Genomic DNA, 13,568 nt, shown 5'->3' with positions numbered 1-13,568 from the left:
TCCAGCTGGAAACGGTAGGGCAGTATGCAGTTTAGAGTCTTTCCAGGATAATACAACCAATGCTGCAGAGTATAAAGAATGTTATACTTAAATGGTCGTTTGGCTCGTGTCTTGCCTGTAAGACTGGAAAATACTGAAGAGTGCTCCTCTTAGATAATTTGAACACATCTGAAACCCAAATTACTGAAGTATTACCAGCTGGGATGGGACCCCACCACCAGATCACTTCAAGTGACAGTAAGACAATTAAGGCTTCTAGAGGCATAGCTCAGTGGGTTGTGAGTTCAATCCTTGAGGGGGCCATTTAGGGATCTGGGGCAAAAATCTCTCTGGGGATTGGTCCTGCTTTGAGCAGGAGGTTGGACTAGATGACCTCCTGAAGTCCCTTCCAACTCTGGTATTCTATGATTAGCAAAACTTGAGTTTGAGGTAAGAGAGAGTCTTGTGTAGAAGCTACAGTTGTTGGAATGAAGCAGCCTCTTAATGGCTTGAACCAAAACCCATAGAAGTCAATGGAAAGACTCCCACAAACTTCACTAGGCATTGGATCAGACCCTAGGTTCAGATGAGCATAAAACATATATGCAATTACATAAGCTAAAATAAATCACTAAAAGCTACATTTGGGACAGCAAGTGCTTTGATTGTACTAACAGGATGGTAAAATAAAAATATGACCATGCAAGACAAGAGAATAAAACAAGCACAAAAAGAAGGATTACTTTAAAGCTAAGTAAGCCATATAATCATTTTGCATTGCAATAGTGCCTAGAAGCCCTAATTCAGGATTGGGACCCAGTTGTGCCAGGTGCTGTACATATATGTACACAAATTCACGATCCATTTGGTCAATTTCACACTCATAGGATTTTTAAAATCCTAAATTTCATTATTTCAAATATTTAAATTTGAAATTTCACGGTGTTGTAACTGCAGGGGTCCTGACCCAAAAAGGAGTTGGGGGGAGGGGTCGCAAGGTTAATATGCGGCGGCTTCTATAGGCACCGACTCCGGGGCTGGAGCTACAGGTGCCAACTTTCCAGTGTGCTGGGGGGTGCTCACTGCTCAACCTCAGGCTCTGCCACAGGCCCTGCCCCCCCCTCCACCCCTTCCCGCACCCTGCCCTGAGCCTGCAGTGCCCTCACTCCTTCCCCCTCCCCGCCAGAGCCTCCTGCACGGCAAGAAACAGCTGATTGGGAGGGGAAGGTGCTGATCAGCGGGGCTGCCGGTGGGTGGGAAGCGCTGGGACCAGGGTGGGGGAGCTGATGGGGGGGCTGCTGAAGTATTACTGTAGCTCTTTGGCAATATACATGGGTAAATTCGGCTCCTTCTCAGGCTCAGGTTGGCCACCCCTGCTCTGAAGAGTTTATAATCTAAGGCCACGTCTATACTTACCCGCCGGGTTGACGCGGCGAGTTCGACTTCTCGGAGTTCGAACTATCGCGTCTGTCTAGACGCGATAGTTTGAACTCCGGAAGCGCCGCGGTCGACTCCGGTACTCCACCGCAGCAGGAGGAGTTGCCGGAGTCGACCTTGGAGCCGCGGAGTTCGCTTCCGCGGCGTCTGGACGGTAAGTCATTCGAACTAGGGTAGTTCGAATTCAGCTACGTTATTCACGTAGCTGAATTCGCGTACCCTAGTTCGAACCAGGGGCTGTGTGTAGACCAGGGCTAAGAGACTATCAGATGCAGAAATCCCTACACAGGTAACAGCAGGCCTTGTGTTAACAGTAAGTGCAACTAGAAGAGCACAGTTCTGGGGGAATGCTACACAAAAATTAACCCACAGCTGACATTCTCCCTCCCCTGTTAAAAGAAAACAATTTAAAATGTATATTGCAACTTATAAAAACTGGGCAAACGGATCACTGGCAGTGAAAAGCAGACTGAGAAAAATCCAAACAATCAGGGAATGAAAGCTGCTCAGGAACCAGAGAATTATATGAAAATATTTCTTGCAACTAATCTAATCACTGAAAGATGTTCGGAACAGCTTGACAAATAGCTAAGGTCAAGGAGCTTTAAAATTGTGGAAGCGCTTGTATGGCTAGATCCTACTGAGCTTGATTGCACTGTTCAGACAAAAATTAACTGTTACGTTAATTGCACTGTTACAAGACAAAAATTAACTGTTACGTTAGGGCCAGGCTACAAAGTCCTCTCAAGGAATCTAACAGAGTGGATGTAATTCTGGTGCACTAATGTCTTCAACTGTCCTTCAAGATAAGAAAAGAATCTGAACGGAAGCTAGTAACAACAGAGAATTATTTCTTGAATATGGGAAAAATTTAATTCTCCCTGACCTGAGCCTTCACAATCAGGTCAAAAGACATGAGATTTATTGATTTAATTAATTAATTAAAACAATTCCAAGAAGAGGGCATCAAAGCTTCTTTCCCTGTTCCCAGTAAATATGCATGTGCATTACAAAGAGAAACATTCCATTATTTCTGGACTTCCTCTTTTTTTCTTTTAAACTTAACCAGGAGGAGAGTTACATTTAAAAGAATCTGAATAACACTCTGATATGTGACCCAGGACTGAGTATGTGAGCCACAGACTTCTTATCTTGTATATACATCTTTGGTAAACAATTTAGCAATTATTCAGAGTGACTCATGAGACAGGAGGAAATTTAATTAAGCAAAGTATCTTGGTGGGCTCTTGGACTTTATTTTCATCTTTTTAAAATTTGTTTTAATACACTAAGTGTAAGACCACCATTAGGAGGAAAATAATAGAAGGACTATTTCAGATTAGAAGAGTTATAAATACATATTCTCTGATTTGGCACTATGGATGGAGAAAGGAAGGTATCATACCCCAGTTTCACAGTTTTAAAAGTTCTAAAACTGTTTTAAGACCTCAATGCTGCAAACAGTTAAGCCCAGTTTACCTTTCAATGCTTCAGATAGTCCCACTGAAATCAATGGGATTATTCACATGTTTAAAGTTAAATGTTTGCAGAATTGGAGCATAACTCTTTAAAATGTTTCCCTGTTGACATCAGTAATTATAAGACAATATGGGAGAGTCCCTTGGAATTTTATAAGGATGAAACCAATAGGATTCTACAGCAATTACTCTTTCAACCTATACAACATGACAATTACCGGTATATCCCCTATATGAATTCATATAAAATTCTGTATCAGGGAGTCTCTTCTCTATTAAGTTTACAAAATGCATACGAGGTTACCATTTTCTATTATGTTCTATAGGGCTCTTTCATAAGGGTACAGAAGATTAATTTTAAAATAAGGTAATTTTGCTATTTTATCTCTTCCTAAACAGAAGTCGGACAAAAATTATAATGTTGAGAAACAAGTATTTATCTATTTTAAGTACATGAAACAAAGATCTTTATTAAAACTCTGAAAATATCTGAATATTTAGCACTGGTTAGACACTTAATTGCGTTTGTCATTTTAGCTGTAAATCAAAATCGATAAAGAATGTTGAAGTGTGCCTGCATTTATCACAGAAGTTTAATATACCTGCAATGGTATTTGTAAAAATAATGGTTTCAGATAGCTAAGGAGTAATTCTGTGTTCTTGCTTCTCACTGTAGGTCTGAGATGTTCGTCTTTTCCTCAGCAGAAGGATGTACATGAGGTCCTGATCCTGCAAACATTGAAACATGCTTAACTTCCTGGATTGTCCCACTGAAATCAATGGGACTGCTTGTGATAGTGAAGTTAAACATGTGTATAAGTGTTCGAAGGATTGGGGCGTTACCCATCCCAACAGAGTATTCTCAGTGTACATACTGCTACTGAACATTGCAGGGAAATGATTTTAAAAAGAAGTGCCATTACAAACATTTTGTTTAGGTAAAACTTGCTATCACTACATCAGAAATGAAACTTGCATGTGCCCATAATTGACTGTGTGAGGGTTGCCGTAACTTGCACCCTCTCCTATGGGCCACTGCACTAGCAAGAATAGTCAGAGTGTAGGCTACATTAGTCATCACACCCCCTCCTGCTCCAGAATGGCTCATGTACAGAGTTTCTTGTGTCAGGAGTATACCCTGGAGGGGATGATCCTTACAACTCCTGTGCACCAGCAAATTCCCCTGATGCTTGGATGCGGGGTTTCAATTTCCTCCTTTAACAGTTATGCCCCTGGACCTACACAGGAAAGCAAAGTTCTCAGATGAATTACTGACAAAGGAATCAGTGTAAATACTCAAGGCTTGTCTTCACTAGTAAAAAAGCTGCAACTTTTACTTCAGGGTACCTAACACACATGAGCTATCCTGAGGTAAAAAAACCAGTGAAGACAAGGCACTTTAGTTTTACTGCAAAGTTAACTCGCCACGGTAATCTCACGTGGGGATATAGAGATGACCTCAGCAAGTTCACCTTCTGATAAACCTGAAGTGCCTTGTCCTCACTGTGTATTTACCTTGTGATAGCTCAAGCTCAGTAATTCGGTGGTGAAAAATGTACTTGTTTTTAGCATGGAAGTACCAAGCTGAGGGAATGTGAGAGATGAAGTGATGTGATGAAATGAGTGATAGACTCAGATCATTGTAGATATAAAATGCTGCTTTTGTTCAAAACATTGCAAAAGCTCATTAAAATAAAGTTGTTGTTTTTTTTTAAATCCACAACCTTTTTCTTTTTTGAATGTATAGTCTTGCTATTAACTTGCAGTGTAACACAACCAGGGCCTGCCCATCCTGACCGCTCTGGTCAGCAGTTTGAACTCCACTGCCCTGCAGCCAGGTAAACAATCATCCGCCCCACCCCGTAAAAGCCCCAGGAATTTTTGAAATTCCATTTCCTGCTGGCTCAGCATGGAGAGATCTCCTCGCATCTTCCCAGGTGATCCTGGCAGCTTATTGCACCAAACTCTCTCCTGCTTAGACCACTGTGGAGCTGTTGGATCTGATCAGTATATGGGGAGAGGAGGCTGTGCAGTCCCAGCTGCGCTTGAGCTGTAGGAATTGGGATATCTATGGGCACATTTCTCGAGGCTTGTGTGAAAAGGGCTATGATCGGGACACGCAGCAGTGCAGAGCGAAGATAAAGGAGCTGAGGCAGATTAACCATAAGGCGAGGGAGGCAAACCGTCGCTCTGGTGCTTCACCAAAGACCTACGTCTAGAAGGAGCTGGACACTATCCTTGGTGGCGACCCCACCTCCACTGCCAAGAACCCCATGGGTACTTTCATGCCCTCCGACACGCCCTCCCCTGAAGCACATTCAGAACACTTTTCCATGCCCCCTCTGCCCGCCTAGTCCTTTTCACTTCCTGGGAGTTAGAATCATAGAAGATTAGGTTTGGAAGAGACCTCAGGAGGTCATCTAGTCCAACCCCCAAGTTCTCAGTTTCCCCTTCACTCTATCCCCTCGGACAACTTTCACAATGATAGCTGGACCTACACACAGTTGTGAAAGTCTGTCCTTCCCTGGTTCCTCCTTTCCCATCAGGTGTTTGTGTGTGCTGTTTCTTTTTCAATAAAATCAAGGAGTTCTTTAATGGTGAATCACCTTTATTTTTTTTCTACAACTTGAGATTGCAGGCACTACCAATACATGCACAGGCATTGTTATCATTGTCTTACAGGCATATAAGGCCAAAAATGATACCATTGCATCCTAGGAAAACTAGCACCGGTGACAGAGATATACATTACTGCCGCTCATTGTCAAAGTGCTGCCTCAAAGCCTCCCTGATTTGAACTGCCTCCCTCTGGGCTCCTCTGACAGCCCTGGTATCTGGCTGTTCAAAATCAGTGGCCAAACGCTCTGCCTCAGCACTCTACCCAAGCAAACCTTTCACCTTTAGCTTCACAGAGATTATGCAACGTACAGTGCGCAGCTATGACCATGGGAATATTATCCTTATTAAGGCCTAGCCTGCCATAAAGGCATCACCAACCTGCCTTTAATCTGCCAAAAGCACATTCAACTGTCATCTGGCACCTACTCAGCCTGTTGTTGAACCACTCCTTACTGCTGTCCAGGTGTCCTGTGTAAGGTTTCATGAGCCATGGCTGTAAGGAGTATGCCGGGTCTCCCAGGATCACTATGTACATTTCAACACCCCCCACTGTCATTGTCTGGTTTGGAAAGAAAGTCCCCACTTGTAGCTTTCTGTACAGGCCAGTGTTCCTGAAGATGTGCATGTCATGCACCGTCCCAGATTGACGCCAGTAAAATACCCTCGGTGATCCACAAGTGCCTGCAATACCATGGAGAAGTGCCCCTTCCTATTGATGTACTCTGTCGCAAGGTGGTCTGATTCCAAATTGGAATATGTGTGCCATCTATTGTCCCTCCACAGTTAGGGAACCCCATTTCTGCAAAGCCATCCACTATTTCATGCACATTTCCCAGAATCACAGTCCTTTGTAGCAGGATGCAATTAATTGCTCTGCACATTTGCATTAACACAGACCCAACAGTTGACTTCCCCATTCCAAGTTGATCTGCCACTGACCGGTAGCAGTCTGGAGTTCTACACAGCGATTGCCACATGCTTCTCTACCGAGAGGGCAGCTCTCATTTTGGTGTCCTTGCGCTGCAGGTCTGGGGCGAGCTCGGCACACAGTTCCAGAAAGGTGGCTTTCTGCATCTGAAAGTTCTGTAGTCACTGCTCTTCATCCCAAACCTGCATGACAATGTGATCCCACCATTCAGTGCTTGTTTCCCGAGCCCAAAAGCAACAGTCTACCCTATGCAGCTGCTCTGTGAATGCCAAAAGCAATCTAAAATTGCTCCTATCCACATCAAGCAGAATATTGGGCACCTGCAAGTCTTCTTCAGTTAGGAACTTGGCAATTAACTGAACTGCATCCACTATGTCCACTATGTCTTCATGACAGTTAACAGAGCATAAGAGATCATCACTTCCCACAAAGATGCCGGGATGCACAGCAGAAAATAGCTGTTGCAAAAATGACACAAAAGAAAGCTGGAACCCCATGGACTGCTGGACATAAAGCAATGCATCACAGGACACTTAGCCAGCTCCCAAGATGCACTGCAATCCACTCTGCTTTCCCACAAGACCTAGCGACAGAAGGTGTTGACCTGGACTGTGGGATAGGTACCCACAGTGCAATGCTTACACTGTCGATGATAGTTCCCCCACTCTGGATGCGATCTGCTGACAGAAGGAGCAAGTGTGAACATGAGGTTCCGATTTTTATTATGTTGACTTTTGGATGTCTCCATCACTTTTGTTGACAAAAATTGGTAATGTAGACATGGCCTTAGTAACCACTGAGGTCAATACATTTGTAAGACCTGAGGAAAAATTAAAGTAACACTTGAAAGGTGTTAATATTTTCAATATGAGCCGATTGTAATCCAGTTACCTAGACAAACAAGAGTAAGAGAGAACACTAAAAACATTGAGGAAAACTATAGATTGTAGGTGCTAGGATATAAGAGGGAAATGTAATATTTTACCCACCAGTACATAGCTAGCAGGGTGTGTTTGTCAGCAGTAACACGAAGGTAAGTTACAAGCTGTCAGTCACGGATATTAGAAGGGGAATCCAGTCAGTCAATGTTATGTTTCCAATGACTAAAAAAAAAGAAAACAAATTGCTGCTCTCAATCTTTAATTCACTTAGTTGAAAACCTTACCATTGTTTTGGACTATGTACCAAACAATTAGTAACTAAAAAAATTTAGTGCAACTTCAAGAAGGTTGCAGTAGCTTTTCCACTATATAGGGACTTTTGAAAATTTCTTTGACAGATTATATTTAATCTAGGGGAAACTATGTTATAAAAACTATGCATTTAGGGTCTGATCCTTCAATCCTTACTCATAAACTCGGCAACATTAACTTAAATGGGACTACCCCCGTGAATTAGCATATGTTGTCACTGCAGGGTTAACTCAGGCTCTCATTCAGGTGTTGTCCCAATCAGGGGCGGCTCTAGGAATTTCGCCGCCCCAAGCATGGCGGCACATCGCGGGGGGCGCTCTGGCAGTCGCCGGTCCCGCGGCTCCGGTGGACCTCCTGCAGATGTGCCTGCGGAGGGTCCGCTGCTCCTGCGGCTCCGGTGGAGCATCCGCAGGCACGCCTGCGGGAGGTCCACCGGAGCCGCCTGCCGCCCTCCCGGCAACAGGCAGAGCGCCCCCCGCGGCATGCCGCCCCAAACAAGCGCTTGGCGCGCTGGGGTCTGGAGCCGGCTCTGGCCCCAATCCCCCTCCCATCTGCACACAAACCCTCTCTCCTAGGTTTATGGGTGCTTTTAACCATGGCTGGCTGGCTCATCTGGGACTGTAGGCTAAAGCTTGAAAGAGGCTTTCACTCAGATTGGTAACCCACCCACTTCGCAGTGAGGATGCAGACTAAATCACTTGAGTGCTGATAGTCCTCCTCCACTGCCTTTCCACAATTGCCCTCCCCTTCTTGTCCAGAAGGTCAGACAAGTTCTCCCACAATTCACTGGAAAGCTTCATTGGATTGCAGCACAACAGATATACTATCTGCCCGATACTGCAAGGTGCTGAGCACCGGCAATTCCATATGGAAATCAGTGTTCGACATCTTGCAGGATCAGGTCCTTAACACACTGGCTAGACTGCCAGAACAGTGTTTCAAACCAGGGCCGGCTCTACTGTTTTTGCTGCCCCAAGCAGCACGCCGAATTGCCGCTGCGGACGGTGGGTGCAGTCCATGTGCCATTAGGGCGGCTTGCGCGTTTCCGCGGCGGCGGCAATTCGGCGGCAGCTTCTGTCTTCAGCTGTCTGCAGGGGCGCAGCTTCTGTCTTCCGGCTGAAGACAGAAGCTGCCACCGAATTGCCGCCGCTGCGGAAACGTGCGTGCCGCCCTAACGACACATGGACTGCCCCTGCTGTCCGCAGCGGCAATTTGGTACGCTGCTTGGGCAGGCAAAAGCACACAGACTGCCGCCCCTTGCAGATTGTCACCCCAAGCACCTGCTTGGAAAGCTGGTGCCTGGAGCCGGCCCTGTCTCAAACTGAGCCAAGAAAAAGTCAGCTTTGGTTTAATGCAATGCAAGCTGTATGGGCTAATCTGCTCTTTCATTTAAAAAAATTGAATAATGGCTTTAATCTTCTCGATCATGCAGAATGAGTCCAAATAAAGGCACTTAAGACAATTTTCTTGATTTCTCTTTTGTTATCAAGAACATGTATGCCTTTACAAGCTTGATTCTCATCACATCTGGAACATATGTAAGATGTACTAGAAAAGCATCAGACTTTCAAAGTCCAGGAAAAAGGATTTTTACAACAGCTTGCTTGACTTCTGTCAGAATGTTATACCAAACAACAAATCAGCATGCAGAAGTTTGTTACATCACCTGGTTCCAGTATTCTGGCTATCATTAGGGTTAATAATATAACATGTACTGAATTACTAGATTATCTAGCGAGACAAGGTGGGTGAGGTAATATTTTTTTGGGACCAACTTCTGCTGAGGAAAGAGACAAGCTTTTGAGCTCTTCTTCAGGTTGTCTTTCACCTACACAAGTTAGTCTAATGAAAGATATTACCTCACCCACCTGGTCTCTCTAATATCCTGGGACCAGCACAGCTACAACAACACTGCAAACAGCAATAGATTATCGAGCAGCATATAACTAATATGATAAAGTAAATCATGCTACTCTAAAATAATGTAGATTGCAGTAACAATAAAGAGTGTAAAATTCCATACAAATTCTTCTTATTGACACCCCAGTCTCAACTATGATAGACAATAAATTAAACCAATTCTAACAACTTTTTAAACATTTGGGACCAAATTCTATGGTGATGTAACATCTCAAGCAATCCCATTACTGTGTAAATCAATCAGTAACTACATCCTACAGGTTGTAAGTCGGCATAAATTTATCCCAATATTTGTTACAGTAATTACTCTATACCCAGAAGCAGGGTGGATAAAATTCACTGTTTAAAAATAATAATAATAAAATACAGATTTAATTTAAAAAATAAACCTATTTAAAATTAAATTTGAAATTGACAGCTTATGTTAAGGCCTAAACTTATTACAATCTGTTAAAATAATTTAAAATAAATACAAAAAATATTAAACGAGATGTGTTTCCCGCCAAGTTTTAAAGAAAGTCAAACTACTGAATTAGCAAAAGTTACTGGCTCAGGATCTAGAATTAGCGTTTATTAAATTCTAAACCAGGTGTTGACAGAAGTAGCGTCTTCTGTAGCTGCAGAGAGAATATTTTCTTCATTTCAGTTTATTCAACTAATTCATTCAAAGTTAAGACAACTACTGAGAGTTGAAAAAGCAGAAAAGCTTGTTTTCCTCTTTCAATCTATGAATAAAAACTACATTTGAGAGGATGAGATCTACTAGATCTAAAATCATGAAGGACATGGTGACCAGAAACACTCAGTTAAAGTCACTAACTGCAGATAATACTTCCTTTGTTTAATATATCAGTTAGTTTCAAATGCAAAACATGTTTAAATAAACTTTTTCCTTCGTACCCAGCACTTTTAAGGTAGTTTAATTTAAAAAATAAAATAAAATGATTTTGTGCATTTTATTTGAATTTGAATTTCCATCCAAATAGAGCTTGGATAAAATAGAGCTAAATAAAACATTAATCATCATCTAGTAAATAAGAAAGGTATCATTCACCATTTTCTAACATAAAAATGGAAAATTAAGAATCTGAATAAATTTATATTAAGATATACAATTGCTTAAATGTGTATAGATACAGTATATCCCTCTGGTTATCAAGAATATTCAGATATTCATACATCAGAGAGGTAGCCATGTTAGTCTGTATCTGTTGCAACTGAAGAAGTGGTTTTTTACACACAAAAGCTTATGCCCAAATACATCTGTTAGTCTTTAAGGTGCCACTGGACTCCTCGTTATATTCATGCATATACATAAGGAGATACCTGTAGTTTACTTAAGTCATAGACACATTATGAACTTTTGATATTTTAATATCTTGCTTAAATCAGCAAAAATAAATAACACTGCAGTTACTACATCAGTTTGCCAGATTTGCATTCAGTATACAGCATTATTTTTACTTACCTCAGTATAACTAACTCTAGGTGAATTGAAACCTGGTGAAAGAATGAGATTGTAAGGAGGTGTCCAATCATATTGTGGAAGATTTGAATGCACACATAAAATGATAGCAACAACAAAAACAGTGTGGCAACGACAGTTGCTGCAAAAAAGGAAGAATAGAAATATATTCCTCAAAAATGTCATCTTTTTATCTTTAATCATAAAATAGGGGAGGAAAAAAATCTTCCAAAAAATTTGGAATACATGAATGATGCAGATGTGGTGCCACTGTTTGGGTTGCTATGGGTAAGAGTTTGTTAGCATTTATTTTATAAACGTCTCTGTTTTCTTACTTAACCATACAAAATTACTCTAGGGATGAGAACTGATCTGTAAGATTTCCACCTAGTAGCAAATTGTGTGGGAGGAATGGCCTTGAAACCGACAAACAATTAATTGGTTGGGTATTTTGTTGTAAATTTATAACAGTCCACAAAAAAAGTGCACATGTGGTCGCCCCATCTCAAAAAAGATATATTGGAATTGGAAAAGGTTCAGAAAAAGGCAACAAAAATGATTAAGGGTCTGGAACAGCTGCCATATGAGGAGAGATTAATAAAACTGGGATTTTTCAGCTTGGAAAAGAGACGACTAAGGAGGGATATGATAGGGTCTATAAAATCATGACTGGTGTGGAGAAAGTAAATAAGAAAGTGTTATTTACTCCTCATAACACAAGAACGAGGGGCCATCAAATGAAATTAATAGGCTGCAGGTTTAAAACAAACAAAAGGAAGTTTTTTTTCACACAAGGCACAGTCAACCTGTGGAACGCTTTGCCAGAGGATGTTATGAAGGCCAAGACTATAACAGGGTTGAAAAAGAACTAGATACGTTCATGGAGGATAGGTCTATCAATGGCTATTAGCCAGGATGGGCAGGGATGGTGTCCCTAGCCTCTGTTTGCCAGAAGCTGGGAATGGGCAACAGGGGATAGATCACTTGATGATTACCAGTTTTGTTCATTCCCTCTGGGGCACCTGGCACTGGCCACTGTCGGAACACAGGACACTGGGATACATGGACCTTTGATCTGAGCCAGTATGGCCGTTCTTATGTAAGAAGAAGCACCACCTTTAGTGTAAAGTGTATTTAGTTGCAAATCAACATGTTTAATGGTTACCAACCCATAAGAATCAACCTTTCTTTAGGAAAATAATCTAAAAGCACAAATGCAAAACACAATCCAATTAATTAAATTAAAGTTTCCTGCTCGCTGATTTAAATCAATACACCCTGCCCAGAAGGAAATTTGGAGCAAATGAACCCACCCAAATATCAGTTAAGAAGGGAACATGGCAGAGAAGTGGAGGAAGTGATTGCAGTGTTTCCCAGTTTTCCTGGAAGCAAGGAGGACAAACCGAAGAGGGTAAAATCTTGCACATTGTGACAATTAATGTTATATAAAAAGACTACATTTCTAAGTCAATGGAAACTGAATAGCTAACAACTATTTGCAATATAATTGATCACCAGGTCAAATCAAGTTTCAGAGCGGTCGCTGTGTTAGTCTGTATCCGCAAAAACAACGAGGAGTCCTTGTGGCACCTTAGAGATTAACACATTTATTTGGGCATAAGCTTTCGTGGGCTAAACCCCACTTCATCAGATGCATCAAAGGACTTGCCATTGAAACACTGGGTATATGCAGGGCTATTAAAAATTATGCTTCCCAAATGAAAGTCCTAGCAAAGCAGGAAAAGAACTGAAGCGCACTAATTAGAAATTCAGAAAACCAGAATACAAGGGAAAACAAGGGACAGAGACTAGATTTGTTTGCAGTAAATGTAAGGGCGATCATAAAACAGTGAAAGGATGTCTAACGTAAGACGGCCAGGATCACACATGCAACAAAAGCAATTATTCTGCAAAAGTATATTGCACTCACCAAAAATTGCGAAGAAATTCAAATGCAAAAGACATCATGAACATCCAGCTAGATGGCAAAGCTCTGATAATATAGAAACAGTTGTTTGAGTCAATCAATACATTTTACAAAGGAAGGTTTTACAACACTGGTTTGTGTGATGAAATAAGTACGGTTGCCAACCCTCCAGGACTGGCCTGGAGTCTCCAAGAATGAAAGATTATGTCATGTACAGGGCTGAAAGTAATTTAAGGGACTTACCGGTACGCAGGGCCTGGGTCCTGAGCCCCATGGTAGCGGTAGCTATGGTGGCAGCCCGGAGCCCCGAGGTTCTGGCTGTGATTTAAAGGGCCAGGGGTTCCGTCTGCTGCCGAGAGCCCCGGGGCTCCCAGCCACCACTGCTACCCCAGAGCTCTGCTGGTGATTTAAAGGGCCGGGCCTCTGGTTGCTGCTGGGCACCCAGGGCCCTTTTAAATTGCCTGCCTGGGGAAGCTGCCCCCTGCCGGTATGGTCGGCTGTGTACCGGCTCTTGCTATACTATACCATACCAGCTTACTTTCACCTCTGGTCATGTAATTAAATCTCCAGGAATACATCTGACCAAAATTGGCAACCCTAGAAATAAGTGAATTTCAAAATC

At 42.3% G+C, this 13,568-nt stretch overlaps 1 long non-coding RNA gene across 1 annotated transcript; it reads right to left on the bottom strand.

Annotated features, from left to right (window-relative positions):
• Positions 1-4,054: 4,054 nt before the first annotated feature.
• Positions 4,055-13,073, bottom strand: LOC123372128. The gene is made up of 3 exons (XR_006580121.1): positions 12,950-13,073; positions 7,431-7,544; positions 4,055-4,132 (listed from the first exon to the last, which is right to left on the bottom strand). It is a non-coding gene; the product is annotated as an uncharacterized LOC123372128 (long non-coding RNA).
• Positions 13,074-13,568: the final 495 nt, after the last annotated feature.

The sequence above is a fragment of the Mauremys mutica genome, chromosome 6 (assembly GCF_020497125.1).
Source record: "Mauremys mutica isolate MM-2020 ecotype Southern chromosome 6, ASM2049712v1, whole genome shotgun sequence".
In the NCBI taxonomy this organism is placed as follows: Eukaryota; Metazoa; Chordata; order Testudines; family Geoemydidae; genus Mauremys; species Mauremys mutica.
The sequence above is the reverse complement of the archived record's forward strand: the minus strand, read 5'-3'. Positions and strand labels throughout refer to the sequence as shown.